The 14,321-nt window shown below is 35.2% G+C and overlaps 1 long non-coding RNA gene across 1 annotated transcript; it reads left to right on the forward strand.

The window, feature by feature from the left end:
* The first annotated feature begins 132 nt into the window (after positions 1-132).
* Positions 133-10,218, forward strand: LOC121407436. Its single transcript, XR_005968919.1, has 2 exons — positions 133-221; positions 9,984-10,218. It is a non-coding gene; the product is annotated as an uncharacterized LOC121407436 (long non-coding RNA).
* Positions 10,219-14,321: the final 4,103 nt, after the last annotated feature.

The following is a 14,321-nucleotide window of genomic DNA, read 5'->3' on the forward strand; positions in this document are numbered from 1 at the left end:
TTGCCGATAGCATAGAACGAAAAAAAAATGTATGTTTTTAGCCCACAACTTCAGAGTTTAGACGACTGTCCAAAAGTCAAAACAAGAAATTACGTATGATATCTGCCGATTACTCATTCTAGACGTAGAAGTTATGTAATACTGCAACATGAAAGACTTTCTTCTTGCTTTAGTTTCGGTTGTGGCTGCCTTAGCCGTCGTGATACTTTTTATAATGTTTGGTAAGTAAACACATTTAACACAGACTTTATTAATGAATTTGTAACAAATTGTGTTGGACTTAGATCGAAACACAGCTCAGTCCCACACACACAAATCGAAGGTAGTTTTTTCTGCAATTCTGGACACTGACTAACTTAATACTGTTACTGACGTTAACGTTACTTAACTTAGAATGCATGGGCCGATTGCACGAAATGGTCTTTCCAAGGACCGTCTTTCGTGTCGCCCATCTTTTATGATACGCTATAAGCGGGGTGTTTCTGAAATTTATGATAAAGAATAAGATTCGTTAGCTTGCTTTTAAATCAAATTTTATACAATTTCATGATATATCACATCATTTTATAAACAAATATTTTGTTTATTTTAATGGACGAATGAAATATGTTTGCAGATGATTTATTTAAAATGCGTTTCACATGGCGCATCATAAAAGATGGGCGACACGATAGACGGTCCTTGCAAAGACCCTTTCGTGCAATCGGCCCCAGTTTATTACTAACCTCACATGTTGTGTGAGTGGTTTTGCATCGGCCGACTTCGAGAGGATTCCCCAGCTAGTAATTCAATGTTTACAAATTTCATAGCAATTCTCTCAATCACAATGAACCCATGCCTAGACCACTCATTCAATGAACAAGGTTATAATATAACCTTGTTCTCAGTAATATCTCCATGTGTGGCAAAATAAGGGTGGCAATGTTTGGCTAATTTTCTCTTTTTGTGTGGGGCAAATGCTTGATGTTTTTACACTGACAGTTTTCATTACACCTATTATTCATACAACTTGGCTCTTATTTAAATTTGATACTTTAAATCATTTTTTTCTTAATTAAAAATAGAGATCAAAAAATGAAAATTTTCTTGCCATATTACTTTCCACCAATAGAGGGCGTACACAAAAATATGCCCAAAATTCAAGTTTTTGAGCGCTCTGGTGAATACAAAAATTATTCCCAAGTTACTAATGAAAAATAAATTGCAACTGTACGGAAATGAGTAATTTTGGTCACAAAAGTGATATTTTAATGACTTTTTAAAGTGTGTGCTCTGGACAACATTGGCATACCATAGTCCTACCCACCCATGGGTTCATATCGTCTCGCGAGCGAAGGATTATCAGTCATACGAACGCGACACACCACTACACTTCGAAAATACAGTGGGCTTTTGCCCACATAAAATATTATGTATAAATAAATATTCCACATCCTGCTATGACACTTACCGAATCATTTAGATCCTTCCGTGACTTCTCCTTGAAGTTTCTTTCGAAAAATATGTATATTTTCTTGATCTTTAGTGAAGATTTTACGGAGATAGAAATCAGTCAGCGTTGATATCAATTTTCTCCTGAAGAGGGCGCGCGATTTATATTCATATCAAAGACACGACAAGGGAAAGAATAGGCACCTACACTATTTTACACGCATATCGACGCAAGGCATTACGCAAAGTCTGTGAAGTGTCCAATCTTTTCATTGTATAGACTTTGGTATACCGTATACGTATTATTGACGTTCGTCAAAGCTTGTACTGCTGGTTTCTTTCCAGGCACGTATATTATTTTCATTTTTTTTATCAGTCATCTTTTTAAATTAATGCAAATGAGAGTGTTATCATCACCAATAATAATCATTAATTATGTTTTTTGAAGGCATTTCATTAATTGTTGCCCATAATTAGTAAATTAATCATGAGGATTGCGCATTCAAAGAATTTAGATACAGTTATAAAATTACCGAGGAGCTGAATCAAGGTTGTGAAATTATTAGCGCCACCAACGGGCTTCCTTGTATTTCCGTGGAAGAGACAAGCGAAGTCACTTTCGAGGCCGAGGTAAGCAAAATGTGCTTTTTTTATCGGATTATTATTTTATTATTATTATTATATTCAGCAAAATCTTGCTACTTACCGGCAAGAGCCCCGGTGCGTACCGAGAAGGAGCTTCGGCAAATATTACTTCAGCAATGAAGCGATGTTTGCCGACTACTTCGAAATCCAGGGTCAAACACGGTCTATTGTACGAGGTTAGTACATACTAACCTCGTACAATGTGTGAGTGAGTCCTACCTGTAGATTCCCCACAGGCAGGGTGGTAGCAGTGAACAAGTGGCCTAGACCACTCATGGTTTCAAATCGTCTCGTGTGTGAAGGATTCATATGCACCTGGTGCACGCGAATCTTTCACACCCTTTTTACTAAAATAACTATGACTTTACATCGTAGCTAAGAATTATAATTACGCTATGACACTTACCGAACCATATGGATCGTTTGTTGAATTCTCTTTGCTGTTTTTTTTAATAAAATAAGAGCATTTTTCGTGATCTTCACGTAGATGCCTCTGGATCAGCGTTGATATCAACTTTTGCCTAAAGAGGGCGCGCGATATTATTTAAAGCCGGTAGGCACTTAAGAACCAAGTTTGAAAGGATACTCGTAAAATTATGTCACTCTCGCCGATGAATATTCATTAGATCGTGGTCGTGCGTGTTCAATACACACTGAGTGCATGCATGCAGAGAGTTTGTATTGAACACGCACGACCACGATCTAATGAATATTCATCGCGAGAGTGACGTAATTTTACGAGTGTCCTTTCAAACTTGATTCTAAAATGCCTACCGTTTGTTTACGATATACCTTTGTTTACGGTTTTGCAAGCTAGCTGCATTCTAGGCGATCAGCATTATTTTCTTGCTCGTTCAATCCACTTTCATCATCATCTTGTCAAAAGATGGCGTACTTTACCAATAAGTATATACATGAGATGGTCTGAAGAAGGAGAAAGAAATTCACAGTTCTTTGAACAATTACTTAAATCCAATAAAAGGAGAAGTGCGATTAAGGAGATTTATAATAAAAATCAGGAAACGGTGCGAGATTGCAAAGGAATTATAAAAATCATTCGGGAGTTTTATAAAAAATTATATGCATGTAAAAATCTAGAAACTAGTGATGATATTGAAAATATGTTTTTTAATGATTTACCTAAACTGAGTAAAGAAAATAGAGAGTTTTGTGAATATCAAATAACACATGAAGAATGTTTTCAGGCTTTAAAGGAAATGAAATGGAATAAATCGCCTGGCAATGATGGTTTTACCGCAGAGTTCTATTTTACATTTTGGCCACTTTTAGGGAAAATCATAGTTGAAGCTTTCAATGAGAGTTTTGAAGTTAAAATGCTGTCAAATTCGCAGAGACAGGGGGTAATTACTTTAATTGAAAAAGAAGGCAAAAATCCTTTGCACATGGAAAACTACAGGCCGATAACTCTTTTGAATGTAGATTATAAAATTTTGTCAAAGGTGCTAGCGACAAGGGTGAAAGAGGTCTTGGGAGATATTATTCATTGTGATCAAGTGGGTTATGTTAAAGATCGTAATATTGGGGAAGCAGTTCGGTTAATTGATGATATGTTTTTTCAGTCTTTGTATCAACCCTTAGGTTTTTTAATTGCAGTGGATTTTGAAAAGGCATTCGATTGTATCTCTCATAAACTTTTATTCAAAACTTTAGAACATTTCGGGTTTGGGAAAAATATGTGTTCTTGGGTAAAAACTCTTTATAATAATGTTAGTAGTTGTGTGTTGAACGGGGGGCATTCTACGGGATATTTTGAAGTTAATAGAGGAGTAAGGCAGGGGGATCCACTCTCTCCATATTTATTTATCATAGCGATTGAATTATTAGCTCATTATATTAGGAGAGATGTTAATATTAAAGGGATAGGTTTTGGAAAACGGGAAATAAAACAAGTTCTGTATGCAGATGACATTACATTGTTTTTAAAAGATATGAATTCGATCCATAGAGTAAAGAAAATATTCTCAGATTTTGAAAATTTAAGCGGATTGAAGATTAATATGGATAAAACAAACTTTTTATGGTTGGGAGAAGAAAGAGATAGACCAGGTTTACCACTTCTTGGACATTGGTTACAACATATCAAAATCTTAGGGGTATATTTCGCACGAGATTGTAAAGTCAAAGATGATTTGAATTATAAGGAAATCTTGAGTAAAATTAAAAGACTTATTGGTTGGTGGAAACAAAGAGATCTTACAATGTATGGTAAAATAAAACTTTTGAAAATGTATGCATTTTCAAAATTAAATTATGTTTCTTCACTGATGACAGTCCCAAAAGACGTTTTTAAGGAAATAGAAAAAATTTCTTTCAATTTTATTTGGGGAGGAAAAGATAGAATAAAACGCAAGGTTCTATATCAAGACTATTCTGTTGGAGGACTGAGAGCTCCAAATTTTGAGGTCTTTGTTAAAACCCAACGGATAATGTGGATTAAACGTTTACTAGATGGAGGGGAAAGCTCGGGTTGGAAAGCAACCTTCGAATATTTTTTTAGTTTTTTAGGTGGTCGAATCATATTTCTGTGTGATTATGATACGAGTAGAATGAATTTGAAAGGTATACCATTATTTTACATAGATATGCTGAAGGCATGGCACGAATTGGATAAGTGTAGACATTTTGGAGGGAAAAGTAATCCCATTATTTTTAATAACAAGCGTATATGCCTCAATAATAAGACCATTTTTGATATTGAATTATTTCAGAAAGGTATAGTTAAGGTCTCGGATATAATAGTTGGAGGTCAATTAAGACCAGTTTCATACTGGTAAAATGAAAAATTTTCATATGAAAACTTGCTCAAAATTCAAAAGATATTTTCAGTAATAACAGAAGAGTGGATACAAGGTGATTTTATGGAAATAGATACAGACAACTTTGAAATTCAATTGATGATATGTGGGCATGTTCAGAAACTATGTGATATAAAATCTAGACGAATATATGACCACTTCATTGAAAATTTTCAAATTGATTATGTATTTCATGTTACAGATGGGCAATCCGAATATGATTTGGGAATGGGGGAACTGAAAGAAGTATTTCTGAGACTGAAATGTGCAATGCTATGCAATAAACACAGAGAATTTCAATACAAACAATTACAAGGGGCTGTGTACATGAAAAGGGAACTTTTTAAATTTGGTTTTGAGACAGATAATTTGTGCTCCTTTTGTAAAAAAGAAGTTGAGACTTACCAACATCTATTTTTGTATTGTCCTGAAGTTAAGCAATTATGGGAAGAGATGAGTAAAATATTTCAACTGAATGAACTTGACGCTGACAATTGGAAAACAATATTCATGGGGATATCTGGAAATACTACAAGGGTAGCTGTAATAAACTGTATTATATTCTTAATCAAGTATATTATTTTTAGTTCAAGAAAGCAGGGAATATTGCCAACCGTACAGAAAGTGACACATTTGGTTAAAGAGTATAGAGATACGGAATATCAAATAGCGTTTAAAAAAGGGAAGCTGGGGATGCACTTGAGGAAATGGGAACAAATCAATGCACACCTTTCTTAATACCATGGATGTATTCGTTGCTTCACGTTGTTTGTGTTTTTTTTTTTTTTGTTTTGTTCATATACAGATAGTTGTACCAGAGCAGGAGGCATCGTGTGTGGGTGTACGTGTGTAGATGTGCGTGTGAGTTCTGTGACGGGGAAGGGGGGGGGGCTGTGGGTGATGGTGAGTTGAAGCGAGCTTGTGTGAGTGTTTGGGGAGAGAGATGAGGGGGAGGGGGTATGGGGGTTTTAGGTGAGTGTGTAGGGATGTTTTATGATAATAATCTTCCTCTAATTAACCTTGAAGTAATCTTTTATCCCTTTTGAAATTTATTTCTTCTACAATTATTATTTGCATAAGAGATTATTTCTATTCTATCCAGGAAAAAAGTCATCTTTTACAAAGTTTTTTTCTTTGTTATTTTGTCGTTTGATATGGGTTTTTTTTTCACATTGTTATAGAAGAGAAATTTGGCAGTTTAATTTCATTTGTAATCATTTGTAATCTCATTGATATTGATATATTTATTTGTTTGATTGTTTATTGATTGTATACATGCAAAGAATCTTTATTTTTATGAATTGTGATTGTAAACTTATTGATTTGAAAGAGGAAGAAAATAAAATATTATTCAAAACAAAAAAAAAATGAGATGCAACCTGTTGATTTTTGGTACAATTTCCTATTATGCGCTGACGACTTGAATTGAGAATGTTCGATACGAAAAATTGCTTTTCGATTGTTGTTTGCGTACTTTCCACCGCAGTATTAAGGACGGATCGAACAGAGTATCCTGGTTGAGACTTGGAGGTAAGCGATAAAAACACTTTTATAAATAATTTCCAATTCATTTTTAAAACAAACTTAAATCATTAAAAAAAAATTCCATAGTGGAGAAATACTGAAACGTTTGGCGTTTTTCATTCCCTCACATTCGTGTGATGAATGAAAACGTCAAAGTCCACTATGAAACCACATGCGTTGTGCGAGGTTAGTATTACTAACCTCGCATGTTGTGTGAGAGGGCCTAGACAGCTGGCAGTCGTCTGTTTTGAGGAGTTTTTTAACATTTTCTTTTTTTTATTTCTCCTCGTACACAGACGGCTCGCTATCGTGCAGCCACCATTAGGGGACTTGCAATGCAAAATCCCCCGTCGGGGCTCTTCAATTTTTGTCTTTAATGACTAAAAATTTTGAAAATTAACGCGACCAAAATACAAATTAATATTCCCTCTTGGCATTAATTGCCAAAAACCGGAGAAAAATCAAGTTAAAAGGAACAAAAACAGTGACTTACCTCGGCTGTCGCGCAAATTCACTTCCCCGTTTTATGCGATCTTAAGTACATAAACATATGGCCATTGAGTCCCCTGTACAGATCACGCTAGAACTTCGGTCTCTGTATTTGGTGAATGAAGCCAACGGAGTTCAGCTGAACAACCAACATAACAGAGACCGAAGCTTTTGGTCTAACCCAGGCCAGGCCAGGGTGCGCCGGACCGCGAAGGTGGTCCGGCGTCCAGGAGCTTACCGTGTATTTACCCATACTCACGGGACAAGGGTAGATTATGGTCAAAATATCTAGCAAGATAAATTGTGAAAACAGAAATTATGCACTTACAACGATTATATGGATGAAGGTCTAACGAGTAGTAGAAATAATCCTGACATCGATGCACAGACTGGAACCTCAAAAAACTGAAAAGTTCTCTCCTACCCCAGTCTCGATTGGCCATTTTGTTATGATTCACAACAAAAACGGCCGATCGAGACTGGGGAGGAGAGAACTTGTCAGTCTGTGCCTCGACGTCAGGATTCTGACGATGATGCAAGATCGTGATATTCAGAAAAAGCTATTGGCAATATTGACCTTGAATTGTGATTGAGAGACTTGCTATGACATTTGCGAACAATTACTGGTGGGGAAATTCTCGCAAAGTTGGCCAGTATGATTATGAAGTTGCTTTCCTTAGCCTACACATAAGTTGAGGACTCCGTCACTCATTCAATGAACAAGGTTATGATATAACTCTATTATGATATTTAAAAATATTTTTACCTATACTTTTCATCACGGAGTTTTGAAAATAATCCTTCCCAGCAAGACCTATACACCCAGATGGATTTGCTTAGGAAATCCACATTTAGAGGGTAAAATCGGTTTGTATTTATTTATTTTATTTATCTCCAAACCTTCATGTGCCTACTGTGTATGAAGGTGTAAAAACTGTGTTAGTTTAAAGATCGACCAGTATAGATCCCTGAATTCAGTTGTAAACAAAGCAAATACAATAGGCTTGACCCTTGAACCGCTTCACTATGATGTACCTTCGATAAGCGATGTTACAAAAGTGCCGTTTTGAAGAACCATTCATAGATGAAAATTATTATTTAACAAATAATAGAATTTGATACATGATTATGAATAATTATTTTAAAATTATTATTTAACAAATAGTAAAATTTGATATGTGATTGTAAATATTATTTACAATCACATATTAAATTTTACTATGTATTATAATAATAATAATTCTCAAATGATAATGTTCAAGTTTTTGTTTATCTTGCTCTAAGTCTTATTATTTTATTTCTTCATCAATCACACTTGGTTCATATGATCCTTGGGTAAAAAAGACATGTGTGTCCATGAGGGTGATGGGATTAAAGGTCATCTAGGGGTCAAAATGTCAAGTTTTTGTTCAAATTGATCTCATTTCTTTATTTCTGCATCAATTATGTTGACACTTGGTACATATGGTCCTTGGGTAATACCGCATGTGTAGGCCTATATCTTAGAGGGTGATGGGGTTAAAGGTCATCTTGGGTCAAAAGGTCAAGTTTTTGTTAAAATTGATCTAATTTCTTTATTTCTGCATCAATTATGTTGACACTTGGTACATATGGTCCGTGGGTAATACCGCATGTGTGTCTATGAGGATGATGGGGTTAAAGGTCATCTTGGGGTCAAAAAGTCAAGTTTTAATTCAAATTGCTCTATTTTGTTTATTTTTGCATCACTTGTATTTACACTTGGTATAACCATTGGGTAATGTGTCCAAGAGGATTTTATTGATCGTGATATCAGGCGAGAATCGTGGTTTAACCACCTTGTTCAATCTTGATAATGTTGGATTTTCCTCAAACCTTCACCCATATTTATTATATTTTTTTCACTATTTTTATGGTAAACTTCCCCTTTAAGGTAATCCTGGGTTTTAGGCCTAACATCAGTGGCATAAATTATTTGCACACATAAGCGGTCGTTAACTTTATCTAACTCATCCCAGCGTTTCATTCTGTAATTTATGGATGAATCTAGACCCCACCCAGGGCATTGTGGCATGCATCTGTAATTCAAACTGTCGAGAAGTTCCAAATTGATGCAGAGGTTCGAGCCCTGGTCATGTCTTTCGAATGGTGATGTTAAAAGCGACCGCACACCATACGATTGGTCTGTGACCCGATTTTGGAATAAAGCGTATTAAAATTTGATGCTATCATTGAAACATGGAATAGTTTACTGTATATTATTCGAAATCATCGCACGAATACCTATGTTCAAATCTGTGACTATGCTATCATCCTTCTTAGAATAAAAGCAAATTTAATATCTAGTCATAATGACGTCATAGCAGTTGTAAGATTGGCTACGATTTGAAACTTAATTGGCCTTTACTCCAAAATGAATGCTTGCAATCTTTCATAAAAAATAAGTATTCTTTCAATTAATTTGAACTTCAAATAAAATGATATTTTTCATTCACATTTTCAGATAATGAGCAAAATGCGATCTGTTCCAAAATCGGATCATGAACAGTCGTAAGTTGTGCGGTGGCCTTAAAGGCCAGTCCAAGACATAAATATCTCGGGAGCTTTTCATCAAAATTTCCGTCCGAGAAGTTGTCAGACCTGATGACTTTCCTTGATATTAATTGGCTGAGTATTCCTTTAAGTATGGTAAATGTCGGATAAAACAGGACAAAACATTGACAAGTCCTTTTATGAAACGCTCCCCTGGCCCTGAGCCCTATTTCATAAAGAGTTGCTATGATAGCAAGTCGTTTTCTTGAATGTCAACTACCATGACAGCAGAGGAAATTTTGCGTTTTGATTGGTTCTTCAAATGAAAGATGATATTACTGCAAGAACTGGAAAAACTATATCATAGCAACCTTATTATGAAAAGGGGCATGTCTGAAGAAAACTAAGTCACACACGCACACATACAAACAATTAAACACCCTACCTTGTCTGTAACTTTAACTTATAGCAGAACATGTAAATATATTTTAAAGTCTACTGTATTTTCAATGACCATACATTTAGCATGTGAATAATATTAGACTCAAATCATTTCTTTGTTCACAGGATGGTACATCGTGTGGGTGGCCTTCCTGTCTCGGTTCAAACTTATGCGAGAACTTCTCGGAAAAAATGACGATATGGACGTTAAGTCGGAAAAGGATACAAAGAATAGGCCAGCAGGCTATGGGAAGTATCAACAGAAAGACAAGAGCAGATAGCGTAACCTGATGTGGACATGAAAACATTGATGTTCACTTCTTATCCTGTCTCCTGTTACGACTGATTTGCTTGGGAAGTGCATTAAATCTCTGGTATCAGCTCTTCACCTGTTTTGTTGCCGTTGATTGGGCACTCCGTACCTATATTCGATAACATGATAGCGAAGGTTTGTAAATGAAGACTACACGGTTACAAGGAATGATGGAGTATAGAGGATTACAATGAAAATGGACTGCATTTCAAGATTGGAATCTGAATTACGACTGCAAGATAATGATGGTTTATAGTGAAAATTTGGATTACTCAAATGGAAGAATGATGGCCAACTTAGATTGTGTATACATGTAATGGTGATATTTAACAGTTCATATGAATGTGTGCATTATTTGTGTGTAATATTTTATTTTTAATTGCCGACAGGATAAGATTTTCTCAACTGTAAATTAACAATTCAAAGACTGAGACTGAAATACATGTATTACTGTAGTATTGTACAGTATACATCAAATTTCTTTTTTTTTATTATCCCAGTCAAATCTTATAGGACTACAAAAATAAGTTTTTCTTGGGGAAAAATTTAAGCAAGGAGAGTGATAAGTAGTGTTTTCCTCAATTTTTTGTCTCACACACATGAAATAGAAATTTACTGAAACTCAAATGAATTTGCTAACATGTGATCAATGCAGTTTTTCTTTGTCCATGTATACACTGTATGTACCTTTTTTTGTACAAGTAAAAGTAACACAGTAACAATTTAAAAAGATGATAACAGTACATGTATGAGCTACCTCTGTAAACAAAATATATATCATTCAAATCATTATAGTATGAAAGCAGGTTTTTCACTATATCAAATTATCAGAGCATTTTTTTATACTCTTCTTTCCTCAGTTGCATTCAAGTATATAAGTATGTGAATGGTACGTCAGGTAGACTTTAGCCAAGGCACTTACATGTAGCACTGTTATTTCCCTGTACGGCCTAAACTCACCTGAACATATAGACTATCACGTGACAGGATGAAATGTATTTGAAATGAGCCTAGGACCAATACATGTACCAGTATATGCTTTTCACACTGCATTTCCTTAACCCCATACTCTCCTTAACCCCGGACTATCCTTAACCCATTCTATCTTATTTTGGTTTCACACTGTCTTTCTTAACCCCTTACTATTTGCTTAGCCGGGGTTAAAGCCTTAACCCGGACTATCGCACAGCTCATGAATATTGATGATTTTGCCACACAGAGCGTGATTTATCAACGTGCTATTTCGACTTCTATGATTGGCTAATGCTTAGCCCCGCTTTTCCTTTGCCTGGTTTCGTTTCACACTGCATCTCTCAGCTCCGCAATTGTGCCAGCACGGCCTCAATAAGCTGGTTAACCCTGCTTTTTTGCAAGGCCAAATAGTACCATACTATTTACCATGCTAGCCCACTTTGCTAGAATGTAGACCCCCTACAATTTCACGGGGTTAGGGAAAATATGTGCAGTGTAAAAAGCATAATAGAGACATATCTGCAAGAAAAGTAATGTGATAGATTGACTCATTGCCAGACTGGCAATGAGTTTATTGTTCGGACAGTTACATCTTTACTCAAGAGCTTTATAATGTGTTTTTATTGCATCCAAATAGCGCCCTCGTTTGTTGAGATATGTTTAGTCAGGTCAGGGGAGAAGAGGAGGGGAAAGTCCAATCTGAAAATCCTTGGTTTATACTGTAAGAACCAGAAAATGGACAGGACCCCAGCAGATTTCGATGATTTATGAGATTGTCTTGAATAGGTTGAAGTACATGTAAATGTATTGAACATAAAATTGACAATATTGATAACGAAATACATATCAGTGAATCCTATGTATGCTGTGCATATTAAACTAATTTGTTTTACGGAAACATTTTACTTCCTCGAGACTGTTAGAAAAAAAAGGGAATATCATAATATGCCCCTTGCCAAACTAATGTTGACATGACAAACTTTTAAATTCAAAGGGTTAACAAACTTGTTCTTGTATCAATTTTCCTTGCATTGGTCCAGCCTTCTCCAATCTCCAAGCTTCTATAATCTACCCACAGTTCATAAGCAAAACATAAAAATTAATGAAGAATATATTTGATTATTTGATAATGATGATCACAAGCTATGATCAATCGCATTATCATTATTTTCACCAAGTATGGGGGGGGGGGGGCTTTACCATTTTTAATCAGGTGCATAACTTTTTTTCATATACATGTATCTCTTTTATGAATCTAGTCATCAAAAATGTATTTATTTGTTATATTTGTAATTTGATTGTATAACTTTGTTGTATTTGAAATTCGACTTGTGTATGATATGTTTTAGTTTGTAATTTTTGATGGAGCCATTTATTTGTACACATATATATTTCAGCCCCTGTCTGCACTTCAGTGACACAACGTGATTAGAAATGACAATGTCCACTTTTCCTTTTTCATCATGTTAATTTTGTTTTTTCTTTTGATTGTATTTGTGAAATTGTAATTGTTTTATTCTATTTGATACTTTTTGTAATATTTCATTACTTGCCAGTAGAAGCCAGATTTCCATGTAATTTTGTTTACAGCTTATTATTGTATTTCTTTCCCAATAGGCCAAAAGTGCTCATCATCCTATATGTTGTATTTATCAGTAAATCAATTAAGTAATGTGATGGATATTTTTTTTCTCTGAAATTTATCAAGTACATTTTCCCTGATCTCGGCAATTTCAACATTCAGTACAAATATCCTCTTTCTAATTTCCATCAAATTGCATGAATGTGACTACGAATTTAACTGCATCCATTGCAGTTATGCCTCAGTCTTGACAATGATGAATTCATGTCTGCTGTAGGGACAGTTGTCTCATCTTATTAAATCTACCGAGACATGTGTAGATTAGGATCGCCTTGAACTTGTGAACTGAATGGTTCTCAATATCCGAGGTGCTGAATCATTTAGATAGGTGCTAAATTTAAAACTCAGCAATTTGGATCAACTATGTTTGTGTGAATCTTTTTTTGTCACTGTATTTTCATGTATTAAAAGGGGAACAAAGTGACCACTATTTCTGGTCTCTCATTGACAGTGTGTTATAATTAGCTCATCTTGATTTATACCTTTTGAGATGATTATCAACAATATAGAGAATAAAATTAATCTCCAATTGCATAGCATGAATATAACATTTTGAGAGGAAAATTACTTGTTTTGCTATGTGGTAATAGGGATATTACGGTATGAATGTATTGATTTGTGAATAAGGGGTTATCATTCAATTGGGTCTATATTACCAGACTGCACTCCTCAGAATGTTGCATTGTGGGTCAGGAACCTGGCCACATTTGAGAAGTTGAGGACGAGAGATGGTGCTATGTTTGTTTTTCCTTTAACTGTTCAACAATTGTATTGCATTTGATAATCACCAGAATGAATATAAGGATGTATTTTGCCATATTACTTATATTGGGGCAAGAATCACAAGCAAGATGTAAATTCAAGAATAATACTCAGTCATTTTGGGAAAGCGTTCAATTGCACTGTTCCCCCCCTTTTTTTCGAACCCACCAATGAATTTTAGGGTCAAATTTAGTTGATGCCTGTATGCACAATGGGTTGACAATTTCCAGGTGGTGGATCCTTGGAGGGATGAAATTTCTAAATCATTTTTTTTTTACATTATAGTATGTTGAGATTTCGTTAGGTCATATTTAATCTATGCAGGATGCAGTGCAAAGGCGGAATATAGATCTATGCCACATTGCATACTAGTCTTTGCATTTCAATTCATCAGTTCTTCTTGAAAATAATGTTTGGCTATTATTGTCACGTTATAAATGGAAAATTCAGTGTGCTATTTGAACACAATGTGATATTGTTGAAATAAAAAAACAATATATGGACATTTGTCTCCCTGATGTATTATTATTTTTATCATTTAGTATTATTTGTTTGGTGTCACCTGTGCCTGGGAGGCAAAAAGCAAACAGATATAACCGGTTGGAGAGTGCAGGTGGACCACTACACCGGGTTTCCCCCTTACTTTAGTGCAGTGGGTTCTTAACTCCTCTACATGAGCCTCTATTTAACATCCTATCCGAGGGACAGAGTGCTTTCCACTGAAACATAGCCTGCATCTATGGAACAGGGGAGGGACACGTTTACACACAATGCA

The sequence above is a fragment of the Lytechinus variegatus genome, chromosome 2 (assembly GCF_018143015.1).
Source record: "Lytechinus variegatus isolate NC3 chromosome 2, Lvar_3.0, whole genome shotgun sequence".
NCBI lineage: Eukaryota > Metazoa > Echinodermata > Echinoidea > Temnopleuroida > Toxopneustidae > Lytechinus > Lytechinus variegatus.